Source organism: Suricata suricatta, chromosome 12 (genome assembly GCF_006229205.1).
Source record: "Suricata suricatta isolate VVHF042 chromosome 12, meerkat_22Aug2017_6uvM2_HiC, whole genome shotgun sequence".
Taxonomy (NCBI): Eukaryota; Metazoa; Chordata; class Mammalia; order Carnivora; family Herpestidae; genus Suricata; species Suricata suricatta.
This window is the reverse complement of record NC_043711.1, coordinates 5,249,823-5,263,833: the sequence shown is the minus strand read 5'-3', so window position 1 is coordinate 5,263,833 and position 14,011 is coordinate 5,249,823.

Sequence of the window (14,011 nt, the reverse complement as noted above, 5' to 3'; positions counted from 1 at the left end):
CCTGGGTGGCTCAGTCCATTAACCATCCACTCCGGACCTCAGCTCAGGTCATGATCTTGGGGTTGGTGGGGTCCAGTCCCTCACTGGGCTCTGCGCTGACAGTGTGGAGCCTGCTTGGGATTCTCTGCGTCTTCCCTGAGCTTGTGCATATGCACGCTCTTGCTCACTCCCGTGCTCTCTCTCTAAATAAATAACATTTTAAAAAAAGAGAGGAAATGGTCAGCCCAGCTGTGTTTCTGAATCCTCTGCATGAATAACTCAGCGGCCCGGCTCTTACTCCCTTACTTAACTGTCCTTCCCACCCCCACCCCACCCCAAGCCATTCAGACGGGCTGTTTTTTTTTTTTTTAAGTTTATTTCTTTATTTTTGAGAGAGGGGGAGAGAGCGCGGTACCTGCTTGCACATGAGCAAGGGAGGGATAGAGAAAGAGAGAATCCCAAGCAGGCTCAGCACTGAGCCTGATGCGGGGTTCGAACTCACGAACTGCAAGATCATGACCTGAGCCCAAATGAAGAGTCCGATGCTCAACCACCTGAGCCACTCGGACACCCCCGATGGGCTCTTCTTTGCCACACTTGAATAGGCTCTGACCAGAGTGGCATCTGGGAGGTCTATCTCTTCCTTCAGTCTCGACTTTATACCTTTGTTAGTATGAGGCTGTCACACCAGTTCCCCACCGTGAATGGCCAGGGGCTTGTTCTCTCCCCACCCTGTCTTGGGCTCCCAAACCCACATTTTGCCCCAGGATCCCATGACCGAGTATCTGAGGAGGGGGGCCAAGTGCCTGCCAGCCACACCATGGAGAACCCCTCTGTCCTGGGCTCAGCCCCTCCTCCCGTCCATCCACACGTCTGTCATTTATTCATGCAGCACACATTTATGACGTGCCTGCACGGCGAGGCAGCGGGGACTTGCAGCGAACAAAATGAAGCTTCCTTCCTGCGCACTGACTTGCGGAGCTAATGTTGGGAGGGGGCGGGGTATCGGATCTGAAGGATGAGCAGGGGCCAGCCCTCTGGAGGAAGAGCATCCCGAGCAGAGGGCCCAGCATGTGCAAAAGTCCTAAGGCAGGACCGGGCCTGGCATGTTGGAGGCATGACGAGGAGGCCGGGCGGGTGTCTGCAGCAGAAGGAACAAGGGGGAGAGTGGGAAGAGGGGCAGAGGAAGAGACTGAAGGTCTCAGCGGTCCCCAGTCCAATAACAGCAGACCGTGGGAGGGTCCTTGCCTGCAGGGTAAGAGGCTGTTGGCCTTACCGCCCGGGGTTTGCAGGGGCTTTGCTTTGCTACTTTGTCCCTTAACGCTCAGTGGTCGTTCCTGGGACCCTGACGGCTGAGGAGTCTGTTCGCAGGAGGAAGGAAGCAAATCCACCCCTTTCCTAGGGAGCAAGTCTTCTGCCTTCCCCCTGCTTATGGTGGGGCTCAGCTGACCTGGGGGACTTCTCAGAGGCACTGAAGTAGCCAGGGAGAGGGCACGGAGGAGGGTGGAGGGAGGGGACAGCGGCAGTGACTGGCTGGGCAGGTCAGGCAGGGCACGGAGCTGGGTGTTGGAGCAGGATGCTCTTGGGACAGGGATGCTGGCACGGCGGTCAGCAAAAACCAAAGCAGATGCACTTTGAGGGTGGTCCCCGCCATCAGCCTGTCACTCTCTTTCTAGGTGGAAGGGAAGGGACTCACACCCCACCCCTCCCTGTAATGCAGGTGGACAGGGGCCTGGTCCCCTGGGTCCAGTTACCCTTCCCACACCCAGAGCTTTAATGAGAGGATTCAGACCCTCGGACTCGAACCTCAGTTGGTTGGTGGCCGTGCTGAGCCAGGACCCTGTGGCCACAACTGTCCTCCCCGCCCCCCACCCTCTTCACACTGGGGATGAGCTCGCCCAAGGGCAGCTCCCTTTGGCCCTGGCTCAGATATGACGATGATCCTGATCCCAGCAGGCGCTGAGGCGTCACCGATGGAGCAAGGAAGCCTCACTAAAGTATTAGGAGCTGGCAGGAGACAAGGACAGTGACAGAGGGGAGGGCAGGCCGGAGGAGCTCTGGAAACATCTGTGTCTGGATCTCCAGTTTCCACTGGGGATGTTGGTGAGGGCGGGTACATGGCTGTCACCCCCCCCCGACACACACACACACACACACACACACACACACACACACACGTCCTTCTGTTCTAGCCCTGTGGGCTTCCTCTCTACGCCTTGAAGCTACTGCACATGGCCCGGCCTCAGGGCCTTTGCACGGCCTGTCCCCTTTGCCAAGAATGCTCTATCCCCGTGGCTTCCTCATGTCTTTGTCGGGAGACCATCCTGACCTTCCTATTTAAAATTGCACCCCCACCCCCACTGCCCAGTTCCTGATCTCTTTTCCTGCCCTATTTTCCTCTCCTCTATCCAGAATAATGAAATAAATTCATAATAAAACATGTAACATTTGCCACCCCCAACTCTCACCCCATCCAACAGTTCAGCTCCATGAGGGCTGAGACCTTCATCTAGTGTGTTTTCGGCTGCGATGCCAGCCCCCTGGCACATGAGGAATGTCAGGGGGGAGGTTTGGCTAGCCAGAGACTGGAAGCAGCTGAGGGCAATTTATTTTCTTATTTTTATCTATTTTTAAAATTTTTTTAAATGTTTTTAATTTATTTTTGAGAGACAGAGAGAGACAGCGTGAGCAGGGGAGGGGCAGAAAGAGAGGGAGACACAGAATCTGCAGCAGGCTCCAGACTCTGAGCTAGCTGTCAGCACAGATCCCGACGCGGGGCTCAAACCCACGAACCACGAGATCATGACCTGAGCCGAAGCCAGATGCTTAACCGACTGAGCCACCCAGGCGCCCCAAAATTTTTTTATTCTATCTCTATGATATGATGGATATTAGCTGAACTTAATTATTCCACAAAACATGTAAACCAAACTTTCACACTGTATACGTTATTTATTTATTTATTTTTTGAGAGACAGAGACAGCACAAGCTGGGGAGGGTCAGAGAGAGAGGGAGACACAGAATCAGAAGCAGGGGCGTCAGGCTCCGAGCTGTTGCCACAGAGCCCGACGTGGGGCTCGAACTCACAAACCATGAGATCATGACCTGAGCCGAAGTGAACACTTGACCTACTGAACCACCCAGGCGTCCCTAAGGGCAATTTAGACCCAAGTCAGGACACTTGGAACTTCCCCACATAATCCTAGAATTTTCCAGAAATGCATTGAGAGTAAGGGGCTGGGGGGCAGAGCCTCTCTGAGGAGGTCATTTTTTTCCCCTCTAGATGAATTTTGGCTCTTTCACTTTTAATGTTTATTTGTTTATTTTTGAGAGAGAGACAGAGCACGAGCAGGGGAGAGGCGCAGAGAGAGGGAGACAGAATCCTAAGCAGGTTCTGTGCCGTCTGCTCAAAACCCAACACGGGGCTCGAACCCATGAACTGTGAGCTCATGCCCTGAGTCAAAATCAAGAGTCAGATGCTTAGCCAGCGGAGCCACCCAGGCGCCCCTGAACCTTTCACTTTTGAATAAAAAGAAAAATTTGTTAGTGGGCCATTCTCCAGGACAAATGCCAGGACCCTTCCGGATGTATGTTACCAGTGCTGTTTTGCAAAGGGCTCATTTCTGGCAATAAAGTCACGTCTCCGCTGCCATGTCACGCTTTCACGGGCACGGAAGGGCCAGAGGTTCTCTGAGGAGGTGTTGGGTGGTACCCACGCACCTGCTTCCTCTCGTGTAGCTCTCCTTGGTGACGGAGTGATCTTGTGTCTGGAAACTGTAACCTTCTTACACAGTGAAATTCACACGCTCCGCAGAGATGGCGAGATTTATGGACTTTTGTGTTCGTTACATCTAAGAGCCCACACAGGACGAGCCCAGGGACAAAGCCTCTTCCTTACATGCCTGAGGGGTGGGTCCTACGTTTTGGTGAAGTTGGCTCCGGGGGTTGAGGATTTGCAGAACACTTTCCGGGGTGGGGGACAGCAAGAGCCCTGGCACTTGTGTTGATAACATTTCAAAGATGCTTGTGGTGACTTCTGGAGTGAGCAAAAGAGCAGATAGCTGCTCACCTGTTTCAACCTTGGACGGTATTCCTCCAGGACTCCGGGAACGGAACAGACTGAAATTCTGGAAATAGGTGAAGAGGTGGCGCCTTGGGACCTTGGGAAATCCGACGTGCACATAAGTCATTTGCATGCAGCGTTGCTGAAATATTGCCTAGAGCTTGGGTGCAGAATATTTAGAAACCAGAACTCCATGGATATTTGCAGCCACTGCCTTTTTCATTTAGGGTAGTTCACTCCTGCTTGGACGCAGAGACTGGATGTCTCTGTTGTTACTGAAATAATTTGTAAGCACCACCCTTTGTAAATTTTGGCTACATTGTATTCCTAGCCTGCTGAGGCATTCTTTGTGCCTTACTAGCGTTGATGTAACTTAGGTCTTCTGAGGAAGTGATATGGGAACTGGAGCCCGAGTTAGAACTGACAGTGGACACAGACAGGAATCGGACCCTGTTCCTTCGGGAGCACCCCCCCCGCCCCCGATCGTTGGGGAGATAGACACATCCCTGGGCAGTTATGAGGCAAAATAATGTGGAGCAAACGGAGGACCCACAGGCCCCCTGATGCAGCCTGGAAGTCCCGGAAGGCTTCCTGGAAGCAGCCGCAGGCAGGCTGCTTACTTGAGGGGCTGGAGGAATGGTGACTAGTGACTTGGGCCAAGGGGACATCTGGGTATTGCGTTGGAGGGGTATTTCTGACATTTGACCAGACCCTGGGAGTCCGGGCATGGACTCTGGCTGAGAACCATGGGTGGGAGTTGGGGGGTGTCTGGGTGGCTATAGGATGTCCTCAGGGTGCCGGGCAGGGGGAAGGAAGGGACCGGCTTGTACTTGGAGCTGTGTGCTGCTGAGGGCTGGGTGGGGAAAGTGGTCTGCCCTGCCCGCTGCAGCAGCTCTCCATCCCTCACCACTGCCTCGCCTTCATAAATGCACAGCCCTGCATCTGTGTGCATCCCCTAAGGGAGGAGGGGCTGCTCAACCGTCATGTGTCATCTGGGAGGAAGTGTGGCTTGGCCTTTAGTTACACAAACACCTCTGGTCCTTAAAGGGCCCACGGGCAGCCTGGCGTTTGGGCTGGGGACCCCTCTCTGCTCTGCCCAGCGCTCCAGCCCCTACGCCTCCTGGAGGGGATGGCCGACGCTCACAGGAGCCCGGCAAAGCCTCCCCGCCCTTCCTGGGCAGGCTGGCAGCATGGTGACAGTGCATAGAAGGGCAGGAGGTGCTGCTCAGCCAAGATCCCCCAGCAGGGGCAGGTCTGCCCAGGCCCGTGGACTCTGAAGGTCACGGTTGGCCACGACCCGCCCCGGAACCCGGACAAGTGTGCAGGCCCACATTCCCATGCATGGAGGGCAGGGCAGGGAGGCAGAGCCTGGGGGTGCTGCGGTCCGGAGCCCTTAAGGCCCTGTCACCCCCTCTTTGTGCTCAGAAGGCGCTTTCTCCAAGCCCCACACTTGGAACTTGTCCCCTCCCACCGCTGGGTTGTATGTCCCCAAATGCCAGCCCAGGCGGGTAGTTCCCAGATCAGGCTGCCCACCCCCACCTCTGCCCCCTCCCAGATGCCCACCAGCTCCTGGGCAATGCTTTCTTCACCTGTGAACCCCCAAGAACAGCCTGTGTGGGAGGAGGGTTCGCAGAATCAGTCCCTTCAGCCTGAGCCTCCCTCGTGGCCGCTGGATCTCTAAGGCCCAGGTGACAGGCACTGGCCACCCCCCTTGACAAGGAGGGCTTGGACCTGGGTGACAGCCTCACCCGCATCAGGTATCAGCCAGGACTGAACGGCATCTTGTTTTCATTATTTGTCTTATGGCCACTGTCTGAGTGTGACGCTGACTCTGGCTTTCTCTCTTGGTGGAAGGCAGCGGGGGGGGGGGGAGCGAACGTTTTTTTCTGAAAATAAAATGTACTCAAAAACCAAACTAACTTTCTGAAGGAGACGGGTGGGTGCAGAAAGCCTGGCTTTGCGCAGGGAGATGGGAAGAGGTCTGGGTTGTGGGGAAGATGGAGGGGGGGCTCCCTAACCCAGCCTGGGGACGCCAGGCAGGGCTCTCTGGTGGACATGTCCTCCGAGAGCACAGTTGTGAAGGCCCAGGAGGCAGGGAGCCCAGCGAGGAGGCCACAGTGACTGACATGAGACCTGGGACGGGGCTGCGGGAAGAGAAGGGAAGGGACCTCCCCCCGCCCGCCCCTGATCATCAAGGGGCAGATGGAGGCCATCAGGAGGGGCTCGGTGGCCAAGGCGTGTGTGGAGGGCTCCAGGACAACTCCCAGATTCCTGTCCCCAAAGACTGGGTGGAAGGTGGGACCTTGGCCAAGAAGCCTGGGGAGGAAGAGAGCACACCCGGGTGGGGGAAGGGCCTGAGTGGGTGCCTCCCTGCGAGGAGCAGTCAGGTGGTCCTGGCCCAGCAGGTCTGTTGTGGGAGAGATGTAGACTCTGGAGACCCGCAGTGTGCCTGTGCTGGTCACAGCTTCCGGCGACAGCAGGCGGCAGTGGGGGTCAGGACTGGGTTGGGGGGGTCACGGGGGAGGAAACCCGGAAACCCAGTGGGGGTTAGAGACAGGACAGCGGAGGGGAGGGGAGGGGAGCCAGGAGGTCACGGGTACGCGGCGGACCGGGGTCGGCCAGGGAGCTGGAGGGAGGGGTCCCTGGGCCTCCGCGTGCAGGTGGCAGCAGTGAGGTGGAGACGGGGTGAAGCGCAGGGTCTGCTCTCCCAGGATGCCAGGCCCGCTGTTGGGGATTGAGGTCCCGTGGGCCCGTGTGTACCCGGAATGCCCAGCGTAGAGAGGAGAGTTCAGATTCCAGCCTGTCCAGCGGTGTGACCCTGGGTGGATGACTCAGAGTCTCTGAGACTCAGCTCCTTGTGCAGTGGGGACGCCGACAGCGTGTTCCTCAGGGCATGTGTGACATTTCCAGTGTGGGAAGGTAGGGCGCTTGGCACTGCCCCGGGGCAAGCCTCTGTGAGTAACACCTGGCCTGGTGTCCGCACCCCAGCTACGTTGGGCAATCCCTGGCGTGCGTACGGGCAAGGCCTGCAGTCCCAGAAAGCAGCCCGGCTTCGCTGCTGCTCGGCCCTACCCTACCCTGCATCCCTGCCTCCCCTGCCTCCTGCATGCTGTCCCAGGGAGCAGCTGGGGCCCCGTGGGCGGCCGGTGGCCGGTGGGAGAAGCAGGGCCCCGGTAGCCTAGGGGGGGAAGAAGGGGTGTCGTCAGAGTGTAACCCGCAGCCCACGGTTCTCTCCGCCCTGGAAGGCGGGTGCTGGCGTTGCTGGAGGGGCTGACCTTGGCTGACCTTGACTGGGGATTGGTCCGCTGAGGTGGAGGGGGGCTGCTCCGTGACAACCAGTCCCCCGTGAGCCCTTGCACCTCTGCCGGCACCCCTTCCGTGGAAGCCTTTATTTTCCTTTTGTACCCCTCCGGTTTTCTAGTTAAGAAGTCACTTTTAATATATACACACACCAGGGGCGCCTGCGGGGCTCTGGCGGTTGAGCGTCTGACTTCCGCTCAGGTCATGATCTCACGGTTTGTGGGTTTGAGCCCCGTGTTGGTCTCTCTGCTGACCACTAGCTCAGAGCCTGGAACCTGCTGTAGATTCTGTGTCTCCCTCTCTCTCTGCCCCTCCCCCACTCACTCTCTGTCTCTCTCTGTTTCTCTCCCTCAAAATAAAATAAAGACATAAAAATTTTTTTTAATGTAAAAAAAATTAAAAATAAATAAATGTGCAGACTTCAAAATGTTTATACACACACACACACACACACACACAGACTAGAATCTTCTTCAGCCTACACGGAAGGACGTTCTGGGACCTGATACACCTTGGATAGACCTTGAGGGCCATCTGCTCAGTGACACAAGCTGGCCATTGAAGGACAGATATTGTGGGATTCCACCGACAGGAGCCCCGAGAGCCGTCGAGTGCATAGAAACAGGAAGGAGATGGGGGACAGAGTTTCAGTTTTGCAAAGACAGAGTTCCGGAGGCGTGTGGTGCTGCGGCCGCCCAACAGCATGACTGCCCTTCATACCTTGGGTTAAGGATGTATTCAAAATAGCGAGGCTGCGTGATCTTGCGGTTTGTGGGTTCGAGCCCCAGCAGCCCCACATCGGGCTCGTGGCTGTCAGTGCAGAGCCCGCTTCGGGTCCTCTGTCCCCCTTGCTTTGCCCCTTCTCCCCTCAAAAGTAAATAAACATTAAACAAAAATAGGATGGTGTAGTTTTATGTTGTATTTTACCACAATTAAAAAATTAGAGTCACCCTGAAACATTCCTTATAAAATTCAGTGAATCGCAAAACAGAGCAAATCCTCCTCCCCCCGGCCCCCGACTTCATTATCCACCAACTCTCCTTTTTAAAATTTTTAATGTTTTTTTAAATTTAATTTTGAGAGAGAGAGAGAGAGACAGCATGAGCAGGGGAGGGTCATAGAGAGAGGGAGACACAGAATCCGAAGCAGGCTGCAGGCTCTGAGCTGTCAGCACAGAGCCTGACGTGGGGCTCGAACCCACCAACTGTGAGATCATGACTTGAGCCGAAGCCGGATGCTCAACTGACTGACCCACCAGGCGCCCCACAATAACTCTCCTGATCCTGGATGGGTGTATATACACACATGCACATATATACGTATAAGGATATAATTCTTATAGCCTGTTTCTGGGACTTAAAGTGCATATATGTAACCAGGGGAGAAGATACAAAGTCTTTTCGTATTTAAGTATTTTTCCGGCCCCATTCTTGTTCCTTTCTCCCTTTGGGACTCCAATTACATGCCTATTACATCTTCTGATAATGTCCCAAAGGTCACTGAGACTCTGTACTTTTTTTTTTTTCCAGTTGTGGTAAAATATACAAAATATATTTACCATTTTAATCACTGTTAAATGTGCAACTTAGCATTAAGTACATTCATGGTGTGTCCAGCCATCGCCACGATTTCCAGATGGCACAATTATTTTTTGAAGATTTTAGTTTTAAGTAATCTCTTCACCCAACGTGGGGCTCGAACTCATGACCCTGAGATCAAGAGCTGCAGAATCTGTTAAAAAAAAAAAAGCGGGGAGGGAGCGCCTGGGTGGTTCAGTCTGTTAAGCATCTGACTTTGGCTCAAGTCATGAACTTGTGGTCTGGGAGTTCGAGCCCCACATCAGACACTGTACTGACAGCTCAGAGCCTGGAGCCTGCTTTGGATTCTGTCTCCCTCTCTCTCTCTGCCCCTTCCCCACTCATGCTCTGTCTCTCTCACTCTCACTCTCTTAAATTAAAAAAAAAATGTATTTGTTTTTAATTTTTTTAATGTTTTATTTATTTTTGAGAGAGACAGAGACAGCGTGTGCAGAGGAGGGTCAGAGACAGAGGAAGATACAGAATCCAAAGACAGGCTCCAGGCTCTGAGATGTCAGCACAGAGGCTGATGCGGGGCTTGAGCCCATGAACCGTGAGATCTTGACCTGAGCCAAAGCCGGATGCTCAGCCGACTGAGCCACCCAGGCGCGCCCCCCCAAAAAAAGTTTTTTTAAAGAGTTGCAGATTCTGCTGACCGAGCCAGCCAAGCGCCCCAAAGTTTGTTTGTTTATTTAATTTTATTTTTTTTTAAGTTTATTTATTATTCCTTTTGAGAGAGAGTACAAGCCCCAGTTGGGGAGGGGCGGAGAGCGAGTGAGAGAGTGAGTCAGTCAGTCCCAAGCAGGCTCCGTGCTGTCAGATCAGAGCCTCGTGTGGAGCTCATCCTCACAAACTGAGTCACGACCTCGACCTGAGCCAAAATCAAGAGTCAGACATGGGGGCGCCTGGGTGACCCAGTCGGTTCAGCGTCTGACTTCGACTCAGGTCATGATCTCAGGGTTTGTGAGTTCAAGGCCAACATTGGACTCTGTGCTGACAGCTCGGAGCCTGGAGCCTGCTTCAGATTCTGTGTCTCCCTCCCTCTCTCTCTGCCCCTCCCTCCCCTCCCCGCCACGCTCTGTCTCCTTCTTTCTCTAAAATAAACATTAAAAAAAGGAAAAGGGTCAGACACTTAATCGACTGAGCTACCCAGGCATCCCTCACTTCCTTTCTTTCAGCCTTAGCTGGGCTGGCTGGGGTCTGCCTTGAGCCAGCACACAGAGTTTTTGTGTAGGATGTGGAACTTCCTTTTTCTGGCTTTCTCCTTTCTTGCGCGTCCTGCCCCATTGAGTTCTTGTCGTCTCTCGGGTTCTGTCTTCTCATTTCTCGAGCAGCTTCTATTTCCAGTGACTAACAGGACAAAAGGGAAACGCACCCTGTGCTGTTCCCTTACTCCGGGTATAGACTCCCCCCCACCGGCCACCTATTTCGGGTCCCGCTCGAGCTGCACTGCCAGTAGACGTTGCTACCACGATGGAAATGTTCCGTGTCTGCGCTGCCTAATAGGGTGGCCACGAGCCACACGCACGGATAGACATCTGCACGTGTAGACGTTTTGCCGGTGCAACTGAGGGATTGAATTTGAAATTGAATTGAAATTTCCTTCCCATTCATTGCAATTCAGATAGCCCGCTGCTGCTGGCACTCGCCGTGTTGGACAGTGCAGCCCTTGGGGATTTGGCTTTGAGGTAGTTGTGTCCCGAGTTTCTTCTAGTCTCCGAGGGGGCTGGTCCACGGCTCACTCGGCCTTCACCGGAAACTGAGTTCTCCCCAGTGGTTTTCCATTGCATACGTTACCTGTCAGGCTGTCACTGGCCCCCTGCATTTTGCTTTTATTTTTTTAACTCCTTGACTGCATCCCCCCAAGTCAGTGAGTATAACGGTTCCTCCTCTTTTTGTCCCTTTGGTTAATTTTTAAATTTCTTTTTCTGTTTTTTATTCACTTTTGAGAAACAGAAAGACAGCATGAGCAGGGGAGGGTCAGAGAGAGAGGGAGACACAGAATCTGAAGACAGACTCCAGGCTCTGAGCTAGCTGTCAGCACAGAGCCCGACGCGGGGCTTGAACCCACAAACCGTGAGATCATGATCTGAGCCAAAGCTGGATGCTCAACTGACTGAGCCACCCAGGCGCCCCTAGTTTTTAAATAATTATTTAAAAAACACTGAACTGTGGTAAAATACACATAATCTAGAAATTACTGTCCTGACCATTTTTAAAAAAAAGGTTTATTTGTTTTTGAGAGGGAGGGAGAGAGGACAGAGAGAGAATCCCAAGCAGGCTCCATGCTGTCAGCACAGAGCCAGAGGCGGGGCTCAAAGTCATGAAATGTGAGATCATGACCTGAGCTGAGATCAAGAGTCAGACTGAGCCCCCCGGGCGCTCCCCCCACCCCGACCATTTTAGCATATTGACCCCTGAAGCTTCTGACCCCCAACAGCTGGCCCTCCGGAATGCAAGTTTTCACTGGAAGGGAGGGAGGGATGGACCCCACAAAGGCACCGGGAAATTTGGGGAGTGATGGAAACGTTCGTTATCTTGATGGGGGCAGATTCCAGGCGTATGTGCCTACACCAAACACGTCAAACTGCGCACTTTAGACGTTCAGTTTCTTGCTTGGCAGGCGTCCCTCCCCTCACCCCCCAGCTGCATGTTTGATCAGCTCCTATCAGTGCCCCTGCCCCTCACGCTCCGAGAGACCTGATCCTCTCCTTTCGTGGTCTTGGAACCTCCCAGAATGACCCCACCCCCAACACCCACGCTAGGTGGTGCTGGGGACCCCGAGGTCTCTCCCTGGCCTGGCCCTCCCCGTCTGGGGGTACTCAGAGCCAGCTAGCTTTCTAATTCCAGGGCTGAAGAAACTCTGAAGAAAAGCCCAGGGGTGGGGCGGGATGCGGGGAGGGCTCTGCCAGGGCCGGAAGGGCAGAGAAGGCCTCGGAAGGAGGAAATTTAATCAGACCCAGGTCGTGAAACACTCGTAGGAGCTGGCCCAGTGAAGCAGGTGGGGGGCATTTCAGACCGAAGGCTCAGCTGGTGCAAAGGCCCGGGGGCTGAACCACCGGCTGGGTGTGGGATAGGGCGGGGGCTCCCTGGAGCTGCGGGAGGGAGCCGATTCTGGGGCGCCCGGGTGGCTCCGTCGGTTCATGAGTTCAAGCCCCGCATCGGGCTCTCTGCTGACAGCTCAGAGCCTGGAGCCTGCTTTGGATTCTGTGTCTCCTTCTCTCTCTCTGCTCCTCCTCTGATCATGTGCTCTCTCTGTCTCTCTTTTTCTCTCTTGCTGTCTCAAAAATAAACATTAAAAAAAAAAAAAGGAGGGAGCAGACCCCATCAGGGCGGCCCACAGCTGCAGAGTGACCCTCAGGGCCCCAGTGTGGGTGGTTTTCTTGGCTGGGGGCTGGGGGTGGGGGCTGTGCATCGCTAGGGGTTGGTTCTGAGAAGCTGCAGCCAGGGGAGAGGAGGAGGGGCGGTGGTGAAGAGGGTGGCCAGTGGGCTGGAGGTGCCAGGAGACCTGGGCCAGCCCACCTGAGCCCCTAGCCTGCCAAGGGGTGTAGACCTTAAGAAATCCTGGTCTGAGCAGCTGGAGCCCTGGAAGCACAGATGGAAGGGAGGTTGGGAGCAATGATCAAAGGGAATCCTTGACCGAGGCAGGCCTGGAGGCTTCCCAGGGTCCCGCGAGCCCCAAGCCCACCTCTGGGGCGCAGAGCAGCCCCCCCTCTGTCCTGGTGAGCCTCGCTCTCTCCCTGGCCGGCTGGATGGCCAGTGGCTTCTTGCTCTGAGCCCAGGCTTCCCCACTCTGAAATACGGGAGACGGCAGATCTGCTTTCTGGGGATCAAGCTGACCTTGCCTGTTAGAGTAGATGGTTTCTTTACAAGGAGGCCCCGCGCCCAGTGTGGGGCTTGAACTCACAACCCCGAGATCGAGAGTCACACACAACACCGACTAAGCCAGCTGGTGCCCTGGTGGGGTGGTTTCTTTCTGGGAAATTCTGACCCCCTGGCGCCAAAGCCCTCGTGGCCACCCACCTGTCTCTGTACCGCCCGTTCAGTCATCCGCTTAGCAAACAGTTGGCATCTAATGTTGTCCCAGGCCCTCTTGCAGGATACAGTGGTGCCTAAAATGACATGCTGGGCTCCACAAGTCTTCCACCTTGGGGCGAGGCAGACGAGCCAGTAACCAACAGATCGCATAGGACAAGGGGGCTGAAGGAGCAACACGGGCCAAGAAGACAGAATAACACACAGGCTTCTTTGGTGGCTATCTGAGAAGTTTTCTCTGATGAGTGAGCTGGAATATGAATAATGAGACAGAGGCAGACAGGGGGCTGTGTGAGGGGATCTGTGTGTGTGTGCAAAGGCCCTGGGGCAGCAATGAACTTGGTGAATTGGACACAGCACAGGCAAAGGTGCCCTAGGGTAGGAATTAACTTGGTGAGCTGCACACAGCAATGCAAAGGCCCTGGGGCAGAAATGAGCTTGGTGAATTAGAAGGCCAGCAAGCAGCCACTGTAATAGGGTGAGTTAGTGGGGCAAGGGAGGGTGTGCGAACAGAGCCAAAGTGTGGCGGGCAGAAGTGTATCTAAATATCGGGCTGGGGCCAGCCAGAGCCCTGGACCGGGGGCCCTCCTTGGGGCCTCTGCAGGGAATAGCATGGCAGCACCTCTTGGCTTGGCTCCACCTCTGGTCATTAGCACCCCGTAGGGACTCTGCACAGAGAGGCCCAGCGCGGAGGGCCCAGGGCTCTCTGCAGGGGACAGCCCGCGCCCAGGGCAGGGGGGCGGGTATGGCTGTGGCTCTCTGCAAACAACCCCCACTCAGCACATCATGTGTTCCCTGCCTGGGCCTCCAGCCCAAGTCAGGTGACCCCAGGCATTAGGCCAGGCTGCAGGGGCCGGGAGAGTGTGTGTATGTGTGTGTCCATCCCTGGGCGGCCCAGACATCTGGAGTCTGAATTGATTTCCTTTTTCACAACCGTGAGCAAGGCCTGCATTTCTAGCTCGACTTAAAATAAAACCTACAGGCACAGCCCCACTCGGCTGGGGCAAAGCTGGGGCGTTTGGAAGTCTGGGGAGCAGCAAGGCAAGCTCACTGGGA